Source organism: Artibeus jamaicensis, unplaced genomic scaffold (genome assembly GCF_021234435.1).
Source record: "Artibeus jamaicensis isolate MK-2021 breed Jamaican fruit bat unplaced genomic scaffold, CSHL_Jam_final contig_935, whole genome shotgun sequence".
In the NCBI taxonomy this organism is placed as follows: domain Eukaryota; kingdom Metazoa; phylum Chordata; class Mammalia; order Chiroptera; family Phyllostomidae; genus Artibeus; species Artibeus jamaicensis.
In genome coordinates this window covers 129,135-142,131 of record NW_026522016.1, presented here as the reverse complement: position 1 = coordinate 142,131, position 12,997 = coordinate 129,135, and the positions used below count along the sequence as shown (strand labels likewise).

The following is a 12,997-nucleotide window of genomic DNA, read 5'->3' as shown; positions in this document are numbered from 1 at the left end:
TTAAACCTACATAATTTTAACAACATAGAAAATTCTATATGGGTACTTACCAGTGAAGTATACTACAATTTGAATGATGAAGATCATGAATTATGTAGCTGTGAGGTACTGATGGTGATGAAGGTGATGATGATGAGATAAATGTACTGCACAGCCAAGAAGAGCATTACAGCTCTTCTGAAGGCACCACTTCATCAGGAGTTTCATCAGGTGCTGCAGTATCTTCGCCCTGGGCCGAACTGCTATTTCCGATAAAGGCATAGGCGTGACTGATCTCTTCGTCCAAGTGACGAACATAGTTATGGGAGTTGCTGGAGCTGCTTTGTATCCACAGAGGCAGCTTCTCCATGCAGAGGAACGCTCTTGCGTCCAGAGCGTCTCTGTATTTTGTCAAACCAGCCCTTGCTGGCACTGAATGTGGTTGGTCTGGTGGGAGAAGCACTCCATGGTCCTACTTCTGCGTCCTATTCCTCATCTTCATCTTCATCACCGTCGTGAACATCCCGTGCTTTCTGCAAAACTATCATAAAGTTTCTGTCTTCATCCAGGTGGTGTTGGTATCCAGAGAGATATTCTTCTTCCTGCAGTCATTTACCCACATGGCCAATGCAGACTCCATCCTCACAATTGCCTTATTACGGGAAGTAACCACCCTCATTGCAGTCTTGTTAAAAGTCATTGTTGCTGTAGACCTAATATTCTTCTTGTATTTCTTTAAGTAGCAAACAGTAGATTCGTTTATCCCATAATGGCGGCCTACAGTCATGTAGCTTTTGACTTCCTTTAACATGTCGAGAAGTTCCACCTTCTCTTTGATGGTAAGCGTATTCCTCTGGTGCTCGGGTTCACTGCCAGAGCCTTAGAAGGTGCGGAACGTTTGGATTGCATCGTAGGGCTTGAAATAAATTCAAACTTTTAATGAAAATTTCACAAAATCACAACACCACAGAGCAGCACTGCAGGATCAGAGCTTGATGTGAAGTGGACAAGGAGAGATGCTGAACGTGTGGGCACAGTGTGGGAGAGCAAACAGAGTGATGCTATGGTCACTGAGCCAATCAGCACCCAGGATACAGAACACAGTGCTGTGGTTGGTCACCTTCCATTCCATCAGCCAATAGTGTGCTGTATACAATCTTACACTGGCAAACTTGAGCAAGCAGTAGTGGCATACAGCATTTCCATTGTGTACAGTAGGGTATTCATCTGCTGATAAAATACATACTGCATTTTATTTCAACTTAATATTCTTTAAATATGTTTGAATTAACATTTTATGTATTTTTATATTGCTTTAAATTTTTAGGCAAAAATAATTGAAATCATAAATATTATATAAATACCTATGTACTGCAAAATTCCACGACATGGTGAAAACTCCGCAATACAGAATTAGATACATTTAAAAAAAAACACAATATAGTGAAGGTGTAATAAGTGAACAGCAATATAGTGAGGGAAAACTGTAGTAATATCTGGGCATCTGGCCCTGTTCTCTGAGGGTGTCCTTACACACCCAGGCTGAGGAGGCAGCTGGCTGACCTATAACCAGTGCTTACCAGACCAGGAGTGATCACCTAAGCCCAAATCACTCGATTAGACTCTTCCTGCAGAGACTTTGGGATTGGCACTAAGACAATATGTTTCTGGAAGAGTTAAGAGACCATGAAAGGTGGCCATCTTTTTAAGAGACCATTTAAGGTGGCCATCTGTATTCGAAAGCAGAAAATAAAGGGCATTAGAGAAAGAGAAGAATAAACAAATTAAATATGGCAAAGTATCTGTGGAGGAACATGAGATATGGAGGAAGTATAGAAAGAGAAAATGAATGACAGATTCCAGTTTCATTTCCTCTCCATAGGTTTCCTGTGACTGCTCAATATTTGTCCAATAGTCAGTTTTTTCCTTTGGATGTGTAAGTTTAAAAACATTTTTATGTTATATGAAACATAATTTTTAAGATTTCTATTTATCAAAGAATATCAACATTCTTTTTGAATATGAATATGACTTCCTAAGTAGTTATGGACTAAAATCTATGGCTAGGATTGGTATTTGAATACCAAATCCCCTTCCACAGAAGTACACCCCAAATATTAATCACCAGGATGGCCACTGGTAGAAATAAATGTTTTCTAAAAGAAGAGAAACTTAACATCATGAAAAATAGAAAAAAAATGTCTGTTATGTGGCAGTTAAATTGATTGCCCTTTATTAATGAAAAGAAATGAGCACAAGAATTTAAATTTTTAGACCAATCAACAGAAACTGAGATGTAAATTAATCGAGTAAAAAGAAACCCTAGGCAGTCATTCAAAACATTCCTGCAACACGGCAAGACTCAGAAAATCTGATGGGCATACCCAGGAATGAGTAGCAATGAATGAAGCAGGACTGGAGTCCTGCTGAGGTTTTCTGCACACAAGCACTCAAGGGAAGATTAAAGACCCATGCAGCTGAAGTACAAAGCAGGCACAGGGCCAAACATCGTTACAACACAAAACATGCTCTAGGAGAGAGCCTGACTGCAATGAAAGTCAGGGGGAACGTGGCATTAGGCTCCAGCTGAGGTCCTTTGTGCCTAAAGTAAGCAATTACACATCTGGCACGGAAGTTTCAATTATTACTGTGGGCGTGAATAATGGAGAAAGGCATTTGGGAATAAGAAGGAAAAACAGATTTTTTAAATATTTATCTCCCATGTGCCCATACATGTTTGTTTTTTATGTTTTCTAGGAGAACCTGGAGAAATAATAGTTTGAAAACCAAGGAACCATTTAAGAATTGTGAAAGAAGGATCGATCCATTCAATTGGTGAATTCTTCCTAATAAAGTATAAGAACTCCAATACATTCATTTAAGTTGAAGGACTTTTGTTTAAACCACTTAAAAATTGTACTTATGTTTATAGACTTCATTTACCTCTTCTCCAGTCCTCCTCATCTGATACATTCAGGAGAATGCATTTAAAGTAACACTCATATTTAGATAGAAATGCTGATTAACTAACGATGTATTAAGTGCATCATTATCGTGTTTTAACCACAGAGCCCTTAAGATTACCATTATAAATTAACAAAATTATAAAAAAACATAACTCTTTCTTTAGAAGAGAGGATAATGTGTTCAAGCCTGAAACATCCACTGCTGTGTCATTTTTGCTACAAAACTAAGAGATTGCTTGCATCCAGAAAGAGAGAAGGGAAAATGAAATTATTTAATCACTCTAAGGGCGAATGATATATGCTCTAGGATAGAGTTCCTAGAAGGCAGAAAGCAAAGCAAGTCAGTGCTGGGGCTTCAGGAAAAGCCCAGATCCATCTACAAAGCTCTATTTTATTCAAGTGTTTGGTCCCTTAGTTCATACTTAGACATTCCTCCCAAGGTTATTCCTAGGTTGCCATGACTCAAGGATTATACTCTGAGTTTAGAGATGTAGCTGAATCTCCATTCTTAGATTCAAGCCAGTGACTTGCAGGAACAGTTATCAAGATGCAAATGTGTGTGTGTGTGTGTGTGTGTGTGTGTGTGTGTGTTATGTCTCTAAGCTCCTTTGGAGATTCCCTATGGGGATTCTAAGAGCTCCATAGGTTAGGTTCATTTCTGGAGCAGAAACAATTCTCTATTAATAATTAGACAGAACTGTCAGCTTCTCTCTACTTCTTCCTTTTTCACTCACTGTCTTGATGATCATTTTAAACCCAGGTCCCCTCACAGAATGTGGGGACGAGCATTAGACTAGCTGTCCAGCCATGGACTCCTTCTTGAGCAATTCAGGTTCATGAACGATGGAAGAGATGAAATCTCCAGAAGGCAGCATAAAGTACAGTGCAGGCTCAAAGAAAATTGCAATCTTATTGATAAACCAACAAAAAAATTGGCAATTTCTATTCAGATATTTTAACATCATAACAATTATCACTTTTCTATTTCTCTTTCTAGGCAATTTCATGTATACTATGACATCTATTTTTTATATTTTTTGCTTACACTAGAGCTATAACATTTTATGATCTTGATATAATAACTCAACTTGGCAGATTACAACCAAGCAGAGTCATATATAAGATCCTCTGGATTTTTTATTCTCATGGTGTTAGAATCAGTAAATAAGAAATTTCAGGAGATTTGTTTGAACAATTGCTCTGAGATGAACGATAGTCTTTTGAAATGCAAATAAATGGAAATCAGAACAGTAAAAAGAGAAAACAATTATTTTCTCACCTAGCTTCTCTCTTTTAACACCTTAAAAAACCAAAGCACATGTGTTGAAATTAACTAAGAAATTCATATTGGCTTACTATTATAACTAAAGTCCAGAATATATTCAGGCTTAACCAGTTTTTATTTTTCCAATAATGTCTTTATTTCTGATCTAGGCTTCAGTTCAGAATCTAACATTCCATTTAGTTCTCATGTCTCTTTAGTTTCCTTCAATATGTGATCATTACTAATCTCTTCTCTTCTTTTCTGAACCAATGCTTTTGGAAAGTATTGGTTAATTACTTTGTGTAATGTTCATCAATTTGAGCTCATCTGTAGATTTAGGGTGTGCATTACATTTAGATTATGTAGAATAATTCCACAGAGGTTAAGTGCCCTACTCAGAACATCATATTAAGTATTATACAATGTTTACATATTACATTGATGATGTTAATCTTCATAGTTTCCCTAAGGGAGCATCTGCGAAAATCAACCTGTGAAGTTAACATTTTTCTGTTGTTATTACTAAATTCTTTGGGAAAGATAATTTGAGACTATGCAAATTATTTCCTGATTTTGCTTAAATTTTACCCATTAATTTTAGTATCCATTGTTGAAACTTACCAGCTGCAATATCATTATGGAATTCTAATGGTAACTCTATTTTTCTAATTTGTTCTACGTGTATTAATTGGGATTCTTCAGTAAAATATAGCTGTTTTTTAGCTTTCCTCCTTCCCCTTCTTTCTCCCTCCTACCCTTCCTTCCTCTCTCCTGCCTCCCTTTCTTCCTCGAATTATTTCCTCCTTTCCTTTTCCTGGCTTAAATGAAATATGCCAGCATCTTTTCTAATTTTCATAATATAACTCTGGATTTAAAACTGAAATTTTATAAATCAGCAAAAACCCTATATCTGAAGCTGACCTATTAAAAAAGTAAGAATGACAACTTTTATATTCTAATGTTCTCTCCTTGCTGGCAGTCATATTCATGCAGCACTGGTACTTGATTCTTCTCCTGTCATTCTGGCTTCTAGAGTAGTTTTATAGGATCCTGGTACTTCGTGGTTTATTCATGTATGTCTGAGTACTGGCCCTTCATGTTTCTCCTCTTCTGTCAAATTAGATTCTTAACTTTGTACCCAAGATATTGTAGTTACTTATTCAGAAATCTGTGCTTTCATAATATCTAGAATATTTATCGGACAAGAGCTTGGTGAAGAATAATGCTCTGAGATACAATTTTTATAGCAACAAATCTGACTCACCATGATGTGTGGCTCATGTTAAACCACTGTCAGCAAAATTATGTAATCAAACCAGCAAAACAAAAAGAATAAAAACATATAAGCAAACAAAAAATAATCCTTTAAAAGTGGACTCAAGTTATCATTGCTGGAGCAGGCAAATGGATCTAAATAAAAGATGAGGGAGAGAATAGAACCAGACATGGAATTAAGTCTGATAAGTATGGAAAACAAACAAACACACAGCTATGTACCTACCCTGGGAAGTAACTGACATCACCCTGCCACCCAGAGCAAAATACCCACCAGACAGGAAGTGAGGAAAGATGGTTCCCGCAGAGTTGAGAGTAGGAGTTGGCCTTACTAACAGGGGAAGGGGCTGTGGAAAGAGAAAACAAGGGAATTCCTGTTACTAAGTGTATTAACAGTAAAAGCCAAATGACCAAGCACAACTATGATACATGCACAGTAGGAGACAAACTAAGGACCACAAAGTGGGAGGGCACAAACCTGAGAAAATTTAGGAAAGAAACTGGGTAGTTTGAATGAAAGCCTGGCCTTTCCCAAACCCAAGGAAATATGAGGAAGTTTAACAAAGACTTCAGGACAGTAGTTTGCTTCTAGCTTGACCAGTCTCTGTCTCTCTGAGAGTGTAGTGTCACTTTTCACTCTAATGAATCTTGTCACTATCACTTATAACTCCTCCCTTGAGTGTCCCTGAAATTCTCTTCCTGGCAACACCACTGAAGAACCTATTTTCTCCAGTAACGTCATGATGCAGACAAAGCAAAATAAAACAAAAGCCAAAGCAAACTCTCCTTGGTAATAGACCTAGAGCTCATATACTGCATTGTGTTTGTAAGCAGCACTTACTGAGCACCTACTTCAAACAATGCACTTTATAATGAGAATACAAACTTGACTATGATTATATTCCAGTGATGACAAATATAATGTTAGCCCAATTTGGGACAGGATAAATATAATAATATTTGAAAAGCACACAGAAGGATGGAAATGACTCAGTGCATTGACCAAATTGATCTGCCTTAGTCTCATCAGCTGGTACAAAACAAAATACTATAGGTTGGATGATTTAAACAACAGAAATTTGCCTTAAAAAAAGATTGTATTTATTTATTTATAGTGAGAGGGGAAGTAAGGGAGAAAGAGAGGGGAGTAGATCAGTGTGAGAGAGAAACATCCATCAGTTGCCTCTCCCAGGCACCCTGACCAGGTAGAACCACAGCCCAGGCATGTGTGCTAACTGGGATTCCAAATGGCAACCTTTCACTTTGCCGGATGACACCAAACCAACTGAGCCACACTGGTCAGGGCAGAAATTTACATCATCTAAATCGGGATGCTGGAAGTCCCAGATCAAGGTCCATCAGGGTTTGGGTTTCTGGTGAGATTTCTTTTCCTTAGGGATAGCTGTCTTTTCTCTAATGTAATCATGGGACCTCTTTTTTTGCGTGTATGTGGTGAAAGAGAAGGTGCTCTCATATCTCTACCTATAAGGATGCAAATCCTATTGGATCAGACACTCACCCTTATGATCTCATTTAACTTTAATTACTGCCTCATAGGTCCTGTCTCCAAATAAAGTCTCACTGGAGCTTAAGGCTTCAATATATGAGTTCGAGGGGAACACATATAATTCCTAACACTCAGAGTTCTTAAAGAATTTATTTCATTTCCAAAAATAAAAGTAATTATGAATGCTATTAAATGTAAAAACTAGAGAAGAAAAAATATTTTGGTTTTGAAAATATATTCATAAATTTTTCTTACTAATGATTTAATTCTCTTAACAATTTTAATTGGTAAAGTATATTCACTTTTTTATTTTGTTTCATTTTGCTTTACCAATATGTTGGAGGCCCCCAAGATAATATTATTACATTTAATTTTTCAAATTAAAATCACAGATACATTATAACTTGTCCAAAATTATATTGTGAATTGATAATAAAACATATTAGTTTAATTACTATACAACTCTCCTGGCTCCATCCTATAAAAATTCTGAATGACCAATATAGATAAGTTATAGGAAATATTTAAAACAGAAAATAACACAAAATACATTTATATTTTCCCTGATGCTTCAATGTCTTCTTTCAAAAATAATTGCTGTGTAAAAAGAATGTTATCACATTGGTGATATAATAAGGTAGATGATCATAAAGCATTCTGGGAAATACACTAAGGGAAAGTAGGAAAAGTCAGGATCAAGTAGGGCTTCAAAAGCATGTGGACATCAGGCCTGGAATCAGTCTATTACTGATGGTCAAGACTGCCCAGTGCAGGAATGAGGCACCATATGTGAACAGGGGACAATGCTTCAAGTCAACCTCAAATTTCTGGATCCAATCAGATTGGAATAGGGCCTGGCTGAGAATTGAGGACATGTTTTAGGCTTAAGGATAGAGATGAGTAAGAGTTAGGCAGGTTATTAGGACCTAAGCCAAGTAAAAGTTCCAACCCAGGTAACTTGGCATTAAGAAAACTAAGAAGCAGCTCATTTGTTCCAGGAAGCTAAAACAACATAGATATGAAAATGTACTTGCAGAACTATACATGCCTCAGATGACCCAGACAGTACCTGAACCTGTCTCTCTTTGCTCTTCACTTCGTACTATCTCTACATGTGACTTTATCCAAATCCATGACTTTACATACCATCTACAGGTCTCATCCTTTTCAGTCCCAGTCACTGTAAACAGGGGACTAAGGTGGCTCTGGCTGCAGTGTGAGCATGAGGAGGTGTTAGTCTTGAGATGGTTGCACAAAGACTGACACAGAAGTGTATGGCTAGGTAACAGGAAAGCCCTCTGCACTGCCAGCTAATGGAGTCAGAATGACCCAGTGCTTCTGGCTCCACTTAGCAGCCCAGTGAACATCACAGGGTGGGGCATAACAGTGGTCTTCCCAGGCCGCCACCTCTGAAGAGATCAGCTCTACTAAATTTCCTGGAATACTCAACACCAGGGAACTCTTACCTCCTCATGTCAGTATACATGGGCCTCCTAATAATAGAGTCTGGTAATTAAAAAGACTATGGTAATAAAAAAGAAAAGTTTAAGAAAAAGGGGGAAAAGACTGAAGACTATGCTGCCTTTCAGGAAGGTAGCTCTGGGGATGAAGCTGAAAGTCATTCCAAAATGAAGAGATCCAAGAGAATTCAAGTTTTCAAGAAACCTAGCTTTTCTTAAAAAAATAAAGAAAAGAAAGAAAGAGAGAGAGAGAGAGATTTTGAAATATAAGAGAAGCCCCAAAAGGAAAAACATAAATAAGAAAATAATAAAAAGAAGATAGCAGTTGATGTTAAACAGTGGAAAGAAGTAAGAAAATCAAAAAAAGACAGCAGTTGATGCTAAACAGTGGAAAGAAAAGAAGAAAAAGATGCCACCTCAGGAGTGACAGTTGCCTCAGATTGATGTTCTGAATCTCAAATGTATTTTTGGAATTGCTTTGGCTTATGCAGCAGAGAGGACCATGACATAGATGACATTTAACTGCCTGCAGCTTTCCATGCACATATAGATTATGTAGAGAAGTGTGGCATTAAGTATGAAGTCATCTTCAGAGCTTCAGGAATAAAATCAAAGGTAGATGAGCTGAGAGCAGCCTATGACAAGAGAGAAGTGAACCTAACACTGTAGCCAGTCTGCTGAAGAGGTATTTGCAGACCTTCTGGAAAATCTGCTTACCAAAGAGCTTTAGCCTCACTTCGAAGAGGATAGTGGGAGGAGCAGAGGCAGTAGGAGGAAAGTGGAGGAATTCCATTCCTTACTGAAAAAACTGCCAAAATGAAACTTCTGGTTTCCTGACTGGTTGAGCATATGGACTATGTTATCGTGAAGGAGCTGGACACAAAAATGAATATACGGAACATTTCCATAATGCTCAGCCCAGTTCAGATTATTAGTGGTGCCCTATGTGTGTTTTTCACACATGTGCAGGGGCTCTTTAGAAATATGATACTAAAGCAAGTGATGACCCCTCATCACTGATCTAACATGGCCACTATGCCTACACTGCCATAAACCCAGAAGAGAATCAAGGTGGAGATCAGAAAACAGTAGTTTCTTTTGAATTGTTTACATCAAGATCTGCAGGGTGGAATAACAGGTTTATTTAAAGAAGAAGGCAGGTTATAGGAAGTACAAAGACTTGACAGTCCTTTAAAAAAACTGAGAGGAGTGAAAAGAGTATGATAGCACAGGAGATAACCAGTCTTTCAAAAGAGTATGTTTCCCAAGTATTGTAGAAATGGGTGAAAATGATGAGGTTAAAAATATTCTCCTTGTCCAGGAGAATGAGATCTTGAAAGAACAGGAGGAGCTTCTATCCATAAGCAGTTTCTGTGCCCAGAGATTGCTTCAGAAAAAGAAGAGGTTGAACGCCTCAGAGCTGAGAATGCAAAATTTCAGCAACATGGTCGAAGTAAGACTGAGGAAGCTCCTATCTGAAAGTGCAAATGAGGGTAAATATGTAGAGAAGCTTCACATTCTCTTGGAAAATTAACAGAGGCAGAATGAGGTGCTATAACTGAAGAACAATAATTTGAATCAAGTAATCTGAGAAGAGCTAGACACCATAACCAAATTTTGCATGCATCTCCATCTGCTCATGTGCAGAGAGCCAAACCTGAGCCACAGGCACAAAAACAGAAGGACCCGGAGAGCTGCTGGCTGACATACAGCTGCCTAAGGATGGTGTCTCAGAGACAAAATCAGCTAAGGATCAGCCAAAGGCTGGCCACAAACAGGTCAAGTTCTCCCCGAGTAGAGACAGGAAGGAGATGCCTATGTGAACATCCCATGAGTCATGGGATCTTCCAGAACTAACAAGAAATGTGCATCTTAATGAAATCCTGAGAGTCAGGGTGCACAACTCTGCTGTACATTCTATAATATGTCTTTTCAGAGATGCATCCTTTTACAAGTATAACTTTGCATCAGGCTCAAGTTACAAAAAAGGACAAAGCAGTGGACACATTGTGGACTTGTAGGGGACAAGTGAGTTTTCCAAATAGTCAAATTATTTGAAGATTAATTTTCTTTGTTAATTTGAAATATTTTTAACTTTTAAGTGGCTTTAAAAAAAACAAAGTCATCTTTGCTTTATTATTATGGCGAAATCAGGATCTTTTCTCTTGTTCAAGGGGAGAAACCAAACAAGGTAAGCACAGTTTCCGCCTTGTGGGTCTCCGCAGTCTCACTTTACTGAGTCACTGCTTAGCTGGTCATACTTTTTTGTACCTTTTAAAAATATTTGGTGCAGATTATATCATGGGGAGCTGCCTCATATTCCCTGCCTAGCTGAAATGGCTTTTACTGGAATTACCTTAATCTACCCTTGTCACCCTTTCCTTTGATAGTCCTAAACCACAATCTTTAAGCCTGAGTCACGAGACGGGCCCTCTTGGTCACAGTCAGACCTGCCTGTGGAGCACATGTGCCAGTCTGACCCCATGTGGAAGAGATGCCCCTTCACTTCTCTGGCTTCACCTGTTCCTTACTGCCAGTGATCAGCAACTGTTTTTCACTGGGCTGGTCCAAGGTAGCTACCTTGAAATAAGGAGTTCATACAAAGGATGTGCTTCTTTCTTTTTTTAAAATTATATGTTATTGATTGCTATTACAGTTGCCCAAATTTTTTCCTTTGCCCCCTTCCATTCAATCCTCACACCATTGTCTATCCATGTCCATGGGTCATGTGAGTAAGGTCTTTGGCTACTCCATTTCCTATATTATACTTTATATCCTTATGGCTATTCTATAACTATCTATTTGTACTTCTTAATTCCCTAACCTCTTCATCCATTCTCCCACAACTCCCTCCCATCTGGCAGCCTTCATAACAGTCTCTGTATACATGATTTTGTCTCTGTTCTTCTTGTTTGCTAAGTTTGTATTTTTAGATTCAAGTGTTGATAAATATGTATTTATTGCCATTTTATTGTGCATACTTTTGGTCTTCTTCTTTTTAAAAAATAAGTCCCTTTAACATTTCATAAAATATAATGGTTTGGTGATGATGGACTCAGTTGTCTGGGAAGCTCTTATCTTCCCTTCAATTCTAAATGATAGCTTTGCTGAGTAGAGCAATCTTGGCTGTAAGGCCAAGATTTTCATGACTTGGAATATTTGTTGTCAATCCCTTCTAGCCTGCAAAGTTTTGAGAAATCATCTGACAGTCTTAGGGGAATTCTCAGGTAGGTAAATAACTGCTTTCCTCTGCTGCTTTTAAGATTCACTCTTTATCTTTGACATTTGTATTCACTTTGTTTGGGACCGTCTGTGCTTCCTGGGCTAGCATGTCTATTTCCTTCCCCAAATTAGGGAAGTTTTCTTCATGATTATTTTTTCAAATAGATTTCCAATTTCTTGCTCTTTATTTTCTCCTTGTGGCACCCCTATGGTGCAAATATAGGAAGGCTTGAAGTTGTTCCAGAGTCTGTTTACACTGTCCTCATTTTTTTTCATTCCTTTTACTTCTTGTTGTTCTGATTGGTTGTTTTTTGCTCCCTTATGTTCCAAGTCACTGATTTTATTCTTAGCTTCATCCACTATGTTATTGTTTTTCTATAAATTGCCCTTTATTTCCATTAGTGTATTCTTCATTTCTGCCTGGATCTTTTTATGCTGTTGAGGTCCTCACTAAGTTCCTTGAACATCCTTATAATCAGTGTTTTGAACTCTCTATCTGATAGACTGCTTATCTCCAATTTGTTTAGTACTTTTTTATTTTTATTTTTCAAAGATTTTTATTATTTATTTATCTTTAGAGGGGAAGGGGGTAAGGAGAAAGGGAGAGAAACATCAATGTATGGTTGCCTCTAGTGGATCCCCTGCAGGGAACTGGCCTGCAGGGAACCTGCCTGCAACCCAGGCATGTGCCCTGACTGGGAATCATACCAAGATCCTCTGGTTCACAGGCCCATGCTCAATCCACTGAGCTACACCAGCCAGGGCTACTTTTTTTATTTTTTAATATTTTATTTATTTATTTTTAAAGAGGGGAATGAAGGGAGAAAAAGAGAGAGAGAAACATCAATGTGTGGTTGCCTCTGAAGTGCTCCCCAGTGGAGAATTGCCCCACAACCTAAGCATGTGCCCACCTGGGAATCAAACCAACAACCCTTTAGTTTATAGTCTTGTGCTAAATCCAGTAAGCCACACTAGCCAGGGCCCCCAGTTATCTAGTTCTTTTTATGGAGTTTTGATCTGCTCCTTAATTTGGGTCATGTTTTTTGTTTTCTCATTTTCACATCCTCCCTGTGTTTGTTTCTGTGTATTAGGTTGAGATGGCAGTGTAGGAAAACATGAAAGTATAAAAAAAATCCTCACACAACCACATAAAAATTACAACTAAAATATAGAACAGTCATCATACAGAACTGTCAGAATTCGAGTTGAATGAAAGTCTGACAGCTACGTAACTGAAGAATCTACATCCACCCAGACTAGTAGAATTGCCAGAGATTCAGAATGGGCTGGCTCACATCCACATGTGGTGGATAAAAATTTGGGA

At 38.0% G+C, this 12,997-nt stretch overlaps 1 pseudogene; it reads left to right on the top strand.

The window, feature by feature from the left end:
* Positions 1-599: 599 nt before the first annotated feature.
* Positions 600-10,274, top strand: LOC119045209 (ralA-binding protein 1-like; annotated as a pseudogene).
* Positions 10,275-12,997: the final 2,723 nt, after the last annotated feature.